A 12228-nucleotide genomic window follows, 5' to 3' on the forward strand; every position below is an offset into this window, starting at 1 on the left:
CTGCCTCCAGGAACGCAGCTGCGAGCTGGCCAGCCTCTCGCCTGCCCATCTGGCCGTCAGCTTGCTCTAGACCGAGGGCCCCACAAGACGCCAGGCCGTCAGTCAGGCTCACAGAAGATCAACCTGCAGGAAGCCTTCAAGGTAACCTGGGGGTGATGAGAGGAGGGGGGACGTGAAAGATTCAGCCAGGAACCCCGCAACTCCCGTATCCCCATCCGTGGATACACAACCTCCAAAGCCAGCCCCTTACCCTCCCCTGAGGCTGAGAACTGCCCACTACCTCCTCCCACCCTGCCCGGGCTCTAGGCACGGGATGGGGCTGGGCTCCTCGGCCTCCATCCTAGGGGGTGTCTTAGTCAGTCAGGGCCGCTATAATAAATTGCCATAGACTGGGTAGCTTAAACAGAGGGAATTTATTTCCCAGGGTTCTGAAGGCTGGGAGGTCCACACTCGGCAGCCAGCACGCTGGTTCTGTGAGAGCCCTCCTCCTGGCTTCAGACAGCTCCTCCCCAACGTTTTCGCGGGGTGGGGGCCGGGCGGGGGTAGCCAGCTCTCTGGGTCTCTTCTTAGAAGGGCACTGATCTCATGGAGAGGGCTCCACCCTCACGACCTAATCACTTCCCAAAGGCCCCACCTCCTAACACCATCGCCTGGGAGGTTAGGTTTCAACACATGCATTTTGGGGACACAAACGTGCAGTCCACCGCAGGTGGGGAGGTGACAGATTGTGGAAACTTCCACCTGACCCTTCCCCAGAACGCCCTCGCAGCCTACTTCCTCCCTGGAACTCTGCTGGTGCTGATGGGCAAGCCTGGGACGCCCCCCCTCCACAAACTCCAGGCTGAAACGCCCACCGTGAAGGGCAGTGCAGGTGGTGAGTGACCTCTGAAGGTCACACTAGCTCTCCTCATCCCCATCCAGCATCCAGTAATCATTCCCTGAGCACCGACTCTGTGCCGGGCCTGGGTGGCAGAGGTATGGGGACACCACAGGCTGGGAGAAGGCAGAGGCGGGGGGAAAAGTGCGGTCAGGGACATAAGGATGAAGTTGGGGATCCCAGATTGCTCAGGGGGTCAGAAAAGCCTTCCCAGAGGAGGGACACTGGGCAGGGCCTTGAAGGATGAGAAGAAGTTTGCCAAAACCCTCAAAAAATAAGAATTTTTCTATAGCGAGTTCTTTGTTCACTTCCAATGTGTCATTTGGTCTTCCAGACTCATGACTCATCCAGCAGGGATTTAGAATACGTAAATGTTTAGCTCTGGAAGTCTCTTTAGATAGTATTCTCATTTTAAGATTAAGATGACTGGGGCCCAGAGAGGGGAAGGGACTTTCCCAAGGTCACACAGCAGAGGATTAGTGACCAGATCCTGAAAATCTGAGTCTCAGGACTTCTCGTCTAACGTTGTTCCCCCAATGGCTCCCTCACCCCCTTTTCCTTTTCTACCCAACATCTGGCCTGACAACTGCCTGGCCCTGCCAGCCAGACTCAGGACAAGTTTTACAGGGAGGTAGCTGACTGGGGTGAGGGGTGGGGAGCAGGAGGGTGAGAGTAACCCCACAATGTTTTCATACTTGAGATCTGAAAACACGATTTCCCCAGCAAAGAAGCTTAGCGTTAAGCGGAAAATCGGCCGGGAAGGGCATGATAGCATTTCTAACAGTACATTAAATGCAAGCTGAGAACCCGACAGACTTAGGAACATTCAGCACACTCTAGACTAATAAACATTTTACAATATTATTGCACATGTTCATTTCACTTTGTACAAATAATCATTCCCTTCACATCTAATAAGTCTGTTTGACACATAAGTGGTCTTGGGCAAACACCTCGGAGGGTCTTGTTTTTCTGCGCATTGATCATTTATTTGTGTAGCCCGCCGGGACAGTGACTAATGATTTTGAGGGTTTAAACGTCCTCAAACATCGTCTTTGTCTCCCCGCCTGTTATTGCATAAATGTAAAATAATTTCATTTTGGCCGCAGAATGTATTGTTTTTCACGTATGAAAAATGCCTGCCCTTCGCTGGCTGGCATGGCATCAATCAGTTTAAAACAACATTTGGAGGAGCCTGGTCTCCAGCGAGCTCGCGAGGTCCCCGGGTGACAGGCCCAGGAACACCACTTACTGGGGAATTTCCAAACAAACCTGCCACCACCACCGCGTCAACCCAGAGGCCTCCTCGCCCTGCGAGGTGAGCGCGGGTCCTCCCCTCCGAGGCCAGGGAGCCAGGATTCACTGCTGACAGCTTGGCTCTCCTTTCTCCTTCTCATTCTCCTCCTCCTTTCTCTCCAAGAGCAGTCACAGAGGTCTCTGAGCCTGGTGCTGCTGTGCTAGGAGCTGGGGGAACAGGGATGACCCCAACACGGTCCTGGCCTCCAAGAACTTAGAAGCTGGGCAGGCCCCCACTAGCTCAAATAACTCCTGTGTGGGAAACAGGAAAAGGGGCTCCCTGTGGGTGGGCTCAGCCACTTGAACCTATCACTTGGTGACCTGGTGCCTTTGTATGAATTAGACAAAAAGCACTCTTTCCTTTGGGCAGAGGCAGCCCGCGTCAGGGCACATCCCTCCACCGGGTGTTCTTGTGAAGCCTGCAACCTAAACAACCATACACAGAGGCCACCCTGGTGGAGGGGGAGTGGAGGTCAGCGGGCAACAGACAGACTCAGAAACAATGCTATGAAATACACGTGCCGTAGTGAGACAAGCCATTAGGAGTGGAAGCCCAGAGGAGGACAGCTGACGAGGCAGGAGGCTTCGTGGAGGAAGTGACCTTTGAGTTTGGCTTTGAAGAAAAAGTAGGAAGGGACAGGCAAAGAAGGGGAGCAACAGCCCCACCCCTCCCACCGAACAGAGGGAAGAGCCTGCCCACACAGGCATGAGGCCAAGGAAGCCAGCCATTTGGAGGGACTGAGCACAAGGAGAAGGAAAAGAAGGAGGGAAGGGAGAAACAAGAAATGGGTGTGTGAGGAGTGACGGATGGACAGACAGATGAAGGGGTGGATGGACGGATAGGAGACAGAGATTGTATTAAGAAGTCTGAGATTTCTCGAATGCCTTACTAAAAAATCTGTGCTTTATTCCACAAGCAGTGAGACTGGGGGATTCCTATGGGCTCTGGAGCAGGGGATGACAGAGTCAGAACTGCATCTGAGATGGTCACTCTGACGTAAATGAGGCGGAGAAAGTGAGGCCGGGCACTGAGGGGGCCCCCCTGGGCTCCACTAGAGCCACCATTTGGAGTCATCTTGTGAGAAAGCAGGAAGGAAGAAAAGTGATGTTTATTGAGCATCAATGGGGTAAATGATATATTTATTCCCAACTGCGTCATGGGAAAATGAGGCTCAGAAAAGTGATGTGTCTGAAGTTTCTTGTCTGCGGAGTCGCGAGTTGACCCCATGTGCCTGTCTCCACAGTTTGCGCCTCTGGCTGCCCAAGCGTGTCTGGCTGAGGGATGCCCCGAAACTGAGCCTCCTCATGCCTCTTCCTCAAGAAGCCCCCAGCCATGGCGAGCACGCCCTCACGTCTGTTCCAGCTGCCAAATACAGCCCCACTGGCCCCACAGGGCCTCCGTCTGGCCCTCCTTCCTGTCTCCTGCCCACTAGTTCCAGAAAATCCTGGAGCAGAATCACAGGTCAAGAAGTCCGGATGAGGCTCTAGCTCTGGCCTCCCTCCTACCCCACTCCACCACCCCCACCACACACAGTTTGCAAGACAATGTGGTATGCCATTCTACCTTCTCTGGGCCTTTGCACATGCTGTTCCCTCTGCATGACTCTCATTCTTTCTCTGTCTAGCTAATGCCTTCTTGTCCTTCAAGGCCAGCTTCAGTGTCCTCTCTTCCAGGAAGCCTTCTCTGACTCCCATGGGTGGATTAGGGCCTCCTCTGTGCTCCTACAGCTCCTGACTTTTCTCAAGATGGCACTTACATGTTTAGATTTTTATGGTCGATCTGCCTCATCTCTGTCTATCTTACTGTGGGCTGCTGGAGAGCAAGGAATATGTTTTATTCATCTCTCGGTCCTCGGCTCCTAGCACAGGGCCCAGAGTAGAATCAGAGAGTATTGTAAAGATAGATAAGTGGTCACATGGATGAATGGATGGGTAAGTAGTTACATGGATGGATGGGTGGATGAATGGATGAATGGATGGGTAAGCAGTTACATGGATGGAGGGGTGGATGAATGGATGAATGGATGGGTAAGTAGTTACATAGATGGATGGGTGGATGGATCGATGGACAGACAAACAGCTTCTCTCCCTTATGGGAAATAAACTTTGGACTTGACTCCATGACTTCGAGGAAGAGTCACCTGACCTGGAAAAAAAAATGCAATCTTAAAAACTGAGGCTCTTGATGGCACAGAATAACTGAAGATAACTTATGGATGCACAGACCCGCAAATCCAATTCATTCAACTTCACCAAGGAGAAGGCCAGACAGGGTGAGAAATTATTATGCAGGCTGGGGCTCAAGGAGGACCCCAGCTGGCAGTCATCAGGTCCCAGAGAGTCTTGTGCACAGATTTCAGGGGCTTGACCTTTACCGTGAGGCCAATGGGGAGCTGGTGGAGGGTTCTCTGGGCACCATAAGGAGCCATCAGCATCTCTTGAGTCCTCTAAGTGAGGATGAGATCGAGGTCAGAGGCCTTAACCTTAGGGATTCCTCCCTGTCCATCCTGCAAAGGCTGATCAGAAAAACAGAAGGTTCCCCAGACCTCAGGTCCCCATTCTGGGGAGAGATGGGTATTGTCAGAGTGACTGGGACCTGCACCCAGGACACCCAAAAAATTACCCCAAGGCCCCATCTTATACTCTCCTCCGGCTCCCTCTAGCTCTCTAGCCCCCTCTAACTCCACTTGGACACAGATGGATACGCTGTGTCCACGAGGGCCAGGAAATACATAGTTCTTCTCCCACCTGCTCAGCCTGCAAGCAGGCAGAGATTCATGAACAGGTACCACATACCAGAGGGCCCGTCATATAAACCATTTCTTAATTCATTTCATAAGTACCTATTGAATACCTATGTATCAATCAGGATTTGATCAGAGAAGCAGATTCGTTACAGGGGTCTGATCTTACGCAGTTGCGGGAGGTGGTTGAATGTTCTGCAGGCCTCTGTGTCCTGTCCTAGAAGCTGAAGTCCACAGGACGGGCAGTGAGGAAGGGAAGATAATGTGAAATAGAAGGAAGGACAAATCACAACCATGAGGGGTCTTGACCACTCTAAGCCCCTGACCTCAGTGACTGCATGTCCTCTGGGAGAAGCTGGAACCCTTTGTCACGGAGCTGCACACGCACCGGGCCCAGGACCAGGAAAGCTGAAGGAGGAGATGGGGGAAGAGCCGGAGCTGCCGCGGGGCCCTGGCTGCTGCCCCAGGCCAAGCAGGCCAGCCAGCAGAGAAGTGACCAAGCGTGCGAGCTTGGGCCCCGCACTGACCTTCCCCGCACAAAAGAGATATGGCTACTCTTCACTGCCACCTGCCAAAGCTCAAGGCAAATCTCTCCTGCAGCCCTTGCTAACCTAGAACTAGGCAGGGAGGGAATTCTGGGAAACGAGGTTCCCGCTTAGCTAAGCTGGGACCACGGAAAAACACTAGGCCCGCCGGGTTCCTGGCAGGGAGCTAGTCAGTGGAGACCAGCAGAGAGAAATCACAGTCCCTCCCATCCCAGAGCTTAATCTCATGACAAAGAAAAACAATTTTTAAAATGCCACAGTCTGATCGACGTTATTGCAGGGCACATTTAGTGACTATTGAGGGCACGTGCCAGTCTACCATTGAGAAGACGTGAATTAGTTAGGATTCCATTCAGACCCAAAATATCAATGGGGTGAACAGATTAAAGCTTCCCTCTGACTTCAAGACAGGCTGTTTCGGTGGTTCCTACACTATCAGAGATCCAGTGCCTTCCGTCTGGTTGCTATACCACGTGTGGCTTCATTCTCCTGCTCACTTCATGATCCAAGACGTCTGCTGGCTGATGTGACAGCTACTAGGTCACAATCCCAACCATCAGAGAGGAGGAAGCGGAAGGGACACACACACACGCTCCCTTCCAGGACACTTCCTGGTCACTCCACACGTAACTGCAGCTAATTGGCTAGAACTCGATTACACAGCCACACCTAGCTGCAAGGGAGGCTGGAAAGCATGGTCTACTCTAGCTGGCCATGTGCTCCACTAAAAATTAGAGGGTCTATGACTCTGAAATAGGGAAAAAGTGGGTGCGATGGCTCAACCAGCAATCTCTACCTCAGGTGATATATAATAGTGGTCAAGACCTCAGGTTCTGGAGTCAGACCACCCTAACTCCACTCCTAGCTCTGCCACTTTCTAGCTGTGTGATGTTGAACAAAGCAATTACCTCCTCTGAGATTCCATTTCTCTAGGCACTTGACAGCATTATCATTCCATGCCAAGCACTATCCTAAACACTTTCCATGGATTGTTATTATTAATCCTCACAATGAACCTATGGGTTAAGTAGTACTATTATCCCCATTTTACGGATGAGGAAACTGAGGCTCAGGGAACCAAAATGACGTGCCCAAGGTTATGTTGATTCATAAACACACACTTGGTGGGTGCCTGCTCAGTGCCAGCCTCTGTGCTGGGAAAATGCAGGGAGACCTCAGAATGGTCCCAGCTCCGCCAGGGCTCCCAGCTGGGGAGGGGCTCCCTGGGGAAAGCAGGAGAGGCCTGCTCTCTCCACTGCCACAGACCACCCCCCATGGCACAGGTGCAAGGGCTTAAACTCAACTAAAAATTGAGCTGGCTGTAGGAAAGGATGGTCAAATATTTCTTTGTTTCCTTCTTCCCAGAGCTCCCAGCTTGTGCCCACAATTGTTCAAGGGCATCGTCCCAGCCCAACATACACCAGCTTGGACTCATGGTCACAAAGCACTTCTACATCCACTATTGCATAAGGTCCCCCTTTTGTAGATGAACCTGGAGTCACTTGCTCACGATGACACAGAAAGTATTCCAGAAGCTTGCACCAGAGGTGTGGGAATGCCCAGTCTGTGTAAGAAATGACACGCAGCTCAACAGCTCAAGTGGCCACGGCACTGAATGGGGCAGAGGGTGAGCATGGAGCCCACTGAAGAGTCTGATTTCTTCCAGAAGGCAGCAGAGAGCCAGCCTCAGGGTGGACGATGCCACATGGGAACCCTGCATTTGGGGCTGCACATTAGGGCGGCTTTGGAAAAAAACAATCAAAACTCTTGAGCCTGATTTCTTAGGCAGTAACTCGGGGCACCAGCTTGAGCCCTCCCAGTCACTGGCCTCAATTTGCCCACATGTGACCAGACGGCCCCTTGGTGACTGTGAGAAGTTGGGTCAGAGATTGCCGCTCTCCAGGCCTCAGTTTCCCTTTCTGCAGAGCACTTCTTTCACCATGGTCCCATTTCTAAACACAGAAAAGGCAGGCCAGGCCACACTCCGCACACACGAGACCTTGTTCTAAACTAGGCCTTCCACCCAGCCTAGTGAAAGGGCTTTGCCAGGATGTCTCAGGAGACGGGAAGAGGGAGGCAGACCTGGCCCTCCATTCCTGGCCCTGGACTCCTGCCCTGCGGAAAGGGTTAACAGAGAGTCCCTCTTGGGGTGGCTGTGATGAGTAAATGACACAGTCTCCATAAAGTGCCAAGCAGAGTGCCAAACGCCCTCCACAAATGGGGATCCCCTCCTCTCCCCCTTGCGTTGCCCAAGAGAAAAGTCTGGGATGGGCACTATTTGGAAGCAGAGAATGCCAGGAGTGGAGACCAGCCCCCTCTGGGGTCCCACGATGGTTGTAGCCAGAAAGAAAGGATTTTTCCAAGCTCACGGAGCACGACACAGACCAGAGAGGCCCAGCACTCAGGTCCTCGGAGACCCACTGAGGGACCTCTGTCCAGACCACGATGCTGTGGGGGTTGTGGGGGGCTGAGCACTTGGTACTGGGACTTGCAAAGTGTGGGCCAGGGTCTCAGTGCGTCCTTGATAAACATCAAGAAAACCACCCAGCCACATCCCCATCACATCTCCATCGCCTGTTGCCTTGAGGAGCAACTGGGTTATTTGTGATTTCTGACATTCGCCCCCTCCCTAAGCCCCCATCCCTTTCCTGTTTGGCCTGTGAATTGGAAAGGGCTGTAAACAGGCAGGCGGGCTCCTCGCCCCCGGGGCCGCCTGTCAGCCAGCCAAGGGAAAGGTAGGGCCCAGGGGACCCCCAACCCCACCGCCCCACGCAGCCCAGCTGAGGGGCTTGTAAAGATAGGATTTGTTTGTTTTTTTGGATCTGGCTCAGGATCTGGCTGAGGCTGGGCCCATGGGGAAAAGCAACTTTTAAATAAATGCTTCAAGATTGTGCAAACATTTCAGTAGTATTGGAGGCCTGGCGTTCTGGGTCAGGGAAGGAAAAAAATACCCGTCAATCATTCCAGAGATGAAAACCCGATAGCAGAGGGGTTGGGGAGGACCAGGGCTTGGGTTGCAGGGCTCAGCCGCGGCTGGCTGGGACCAACGACACTTAAGCCCTCTCTCAAAAAATCATTTGCATGTTAATCAATAGAGCAGCCCTGTTTGGCACAGAGAACACAGGCGGCTCGCAACATGATCAGTGTGATGTGTGCAGAAAGGATGCGACTCCAAGGCACACAGAACTGGATTTTAGCCCTGGTTCTGCCACTGATTAGCTCTGTATCTCGGGTAAGTTATTTAGATTTACTTGGCCTCAGTTTTCTCATTGGTAAAATGGGGTTGTAACATCAATCTCATAAAGATGTTGTGAGAATTAATAAAATACAGACTGCAACAGAAAGCCTGGCCTAAGGCAAGAGCCAGTAATAAATCATGACAATATTACGAGCTGCCATTTATCGAGCATCTTCTATGAGTGGAGACTTGCATACGTTTTCAGTGATCCTCAAAGCATGCCCCCTGCATGGCCAGGCATTCCCAAGCATATCCTATGCCCCTATTCCCAGCTAGCTCTCTCTTGGCTTGAGTGGGCTCAGCCCCTGACCTCAGGCGCTCGTGGTCTTGAAACAAGGAGGCTTGGAGCTGAGAGACTGTAGGCTGGGCCAGAGAAACATGTACACAGCATGGAACTGGGAGCCAAGGCTCTGAGCAGAGAGTCCAGCCAGCTTCTGTGGACGGGAGATTTGATGTAGGTCTTGAAGGATGAGTAACATGTCCACAGGCAGGCACTGGGGAAAAGCATTCCAGGTGGAGACCAGCTGAAGCACGGGCTCCCAAGTAAGCCCTGTCTGTGCGCAGAAGGGTAGGATGGAGGGAAGAGGGGCATTCAGGAAACAAAACTGGTGAAGTTAGGTCTAAGTGCAAAGAATCCTGCACTAAAGGGGTCCAAGTCGGTTTCCCGGGCCAAGGGAGTGTCTCCTGCTCCCTGGTTCTCCTCCCCGCAGCTCTGCAACTAAGGCGGTTGCCCATCTCTCCATGTCTATGTGTCCCTATTACTCCTTCCCAACCCACCTCAAAGGGCTCCGGGGGATGAGAGAGTTTTGAGGTTAAAGTGCTCCACCAACACTGGGTACTACTATTTTACATGCGCACACACGGAGACACACACATGTGTGTACACACACGTGCACACAAATGCACACGCATGCACAGGCTCAGGGATCAGAGAGACCTGGCTCCAAATCCCAGCTTCTCCACTTGCTGCGGCATGACCCCAAGCGATGCATCTATACAATGCACACACAGTGCCAGTAAGATGTCTGGCACATAGTAGGCCCACACAATATGGTTCCCATCCGACACATTGACAAACTCAAACTATCTGTTTCTACTTCAAGAGGAAACTGCCACCCAATAGGGTCAGTTCCTGCGACTGTGTGGCCCTGAGATCAGCCCCCTACCCTCTCATCAGACAAATGGGGAAACTGAGGCTCAGAGAAGGAAGAGAGCCCGTCCAGGTTGGAAGCAGGGGCAGAGGAGCACTTGCAGAGAAGCCTTTGTGGAATGCCCAGTCGCTGTCTGAGCCATGGAGAGCGAGCAGGACTCCAAAGGTGGGTCCACGTGGGAAGGGCACTTCAACAGAGGGAACAGTGTGAGCAAGTGCCCAGAGACCTCAATGGGGCACCTGGGGAAAGGCGAGTCACCTCGTCTGTCAGGGTCTGTGCTGGAGTGGGACAGGGATGGAGCTGGGGAGTGGGGGCAGGTCCTCGAGTCCAGGCCGGACGGGCCCTGCGGGCTGTGTTTGGGAAGCTGGACGCTCTTGAGAGCAACAGGGAGCCCTGAAGGGCAGCAGCATCGGGTCAACATTGCAAGAAGAGTCTACAGGGTTAGAAGCAAGACTGGAGTCTTGGCCCAGGGCCACACCAGGAAGAATGGAGAGAAGTGGGTGGATCTGAGAGACATGGAAGAGATATAAGACTCCTCACGGAACATGTATTTTCTAGAGGAGACGAAAGACACAGAGTGGACATGGCAGAGGAGACACACTGGATGATTTTAATTTTGGCTGAGCAAAGCACAAAGAGCCACCTTTAACTCACAGGACTGTGCCTACAGGATTTTGAACAGAGGAGAGTACTCAGCACAGAGGGCTTCCTAAGGCCCCATCTACAGGGTCCTGCACCACAACCCCTCCCCATAAGGCTGCTCACCCTCCGCTCCAACCCAGTGAAGAAGGCAAAGGCCTCATGCCCAGAGAAGGAGGCCCGCAAGGCAGGATAGAGGAGAAAGTCCAGATCCCGTGGGGGGGGGGGGGGGGGGGCACACAAATCAGATGGCAGTGGCCCAAGTTCTCCTCCAACTTTATCTCCTTCCCCTTTCTTCCTGCCTGGCTCCACGCCCAGGGCTGCCCTCAGCCTCTGACTATGCGCTTGGAGCCGGTCCCTGACCTCTCTGCCTCTCGGTGGCCTCCTCCGTAAAGGGAAGGCAGCGGTCCTCAGCAAGCAAGGCTGCTGGAACCGTGGGCAGGTGCCACGCACAGAGCGGCGCTTAAGGGCATCGTTCCTTTCCACAAGAAACGATTCCATTGTTTCCATGTGTGTGGTGCCGCCTTTCCAATTTACAAATCCCTGCTATTTGCTCAGCACAACCACCCTGTGAGGTGAGTCTTATTCACGCTGAGAGTGGGGCGAATCAGGATTAGAACCCGCATCCCTCTGACTCTCCAGCCACACTCTCCCCTACCTCTCGGGAAGCCGGCTCCCTCTCCCGCAGCCGGTTGCCGCCGCCTCCTCCCCTCCCGCCCCGCTTCCTCCCGCCCCCAGCCCCACGGCTCCCCCTCCTCCCCCTCCTCCCCCTCCTCCCCCTCCTGCCCCACGCGTCTTCCCCTCCCCTTCCTCCTCGGCGCCGCCCCCTCCTCCTCCTAGTCCTCGGAGCCCAAATACGCGACACCTGGAGCAATAGCAGCCGCCCCGCGGCCTGGGCCTCATTACGGGCGGCCCTTATCGCGCCGTGCATCACATTATTTCATTTCAAAGAATCCGCAGAGAAGCCCGTCCCGGCCGACAACAGAAAGTAAAAACACAGCTGACTCCCATTAGGGCCCTCTCACAGGCTCCGCGTGAGGTAATGAAATATGGAAGCGGTGAGATATGTAATGCTTTATTAAGCGGTCTCAGCTACAACGGCGTGCATGCCAATTACGCCTGCAGGCTACCGCCCGCCCCCGGCCGCGGACCACCCAGCGCGCGCCCGGCCCGCGCCCCGGCCGCCACCCGCCACCCGCCGGGGAGCAGGGGGGCGGAGGGAGGAGCGAGGGCAAGAACCGGGAGAGGCGAGGAAGAAGGGGAGGACAATGGGGGAAGGAGAGGGGAGCATGGGGAGGCGGAGGGTGGGAGGAGGGAGAGGGGGGAGGGCAGACAGGGAGGAGAGGGAGGAAGAAGAGGGATACAGAGGAATAGAAGCGACAGTGGTGGTGCCCAGCGCCATCTCTGGGTTGTGGAAAGTCGCAAAGGCATCATTAGAGCCCCTGAGAGAGCCAGAGCTATTCTCTCCTCCAGACCTGTGGGGCCCTGGAAAACTCAGAGTGACCTGAGCAAAACTGAGAGGACTCAGATTCTTAGAGGACCAGATAGGGAAGAGCCAAAACTAAGGCTCAGAGAGGGAAAGACACTTAAGGAAGGTCACACAGATGAAACCTGGGCAAGATGAAAGGGAAGCCAGACCGCCTGTTTCCTAAACCAGATAGTTTCCATTCCACCAAACTGCCTCTTCTTTTCCCTCTGATGATGTCTCAATGGCAAAGTGCTGGCATTATTGTGGGAT

General features: G+C 53.7%; 1 long non-coding RNA gene across 1 annotated transcript in view; it reads right to left on the reverse strand.

Annotated features, from left to right (window-relative positions):
• Positions 1-1078: 1078 nt before the first annotated feature.
• LOC139045315 (uncharacterized) overlaps positions 1079-12228 on the reverse strand; it is a 78660-nt gene continuing 67510 nt past the window's right edge. Inside the window, exon 6 of the long non-coding RNA XR_011503406.1 lies at positions 1079-4319. This is a non-coding gene — a long non-coding RNA (uncharacterized lncRNA). The remainder of the gene's footprint in view (positions 4320-12228) is intronic.

Source organism: Equus asinus, chromosome 5, assembly GCF_041296235.1.
Source record: "Equus asinus isolate D_3611 breed Donkey chromosome 5, EquAss-T2T_v2, whole genome shotgun sequence".
NCBI classification, from domain to species: Eukaryota; Metazoa; Chordata; class Mammalia; order Perissodactyla; family Equidae; genus Equus; species Equus asinus.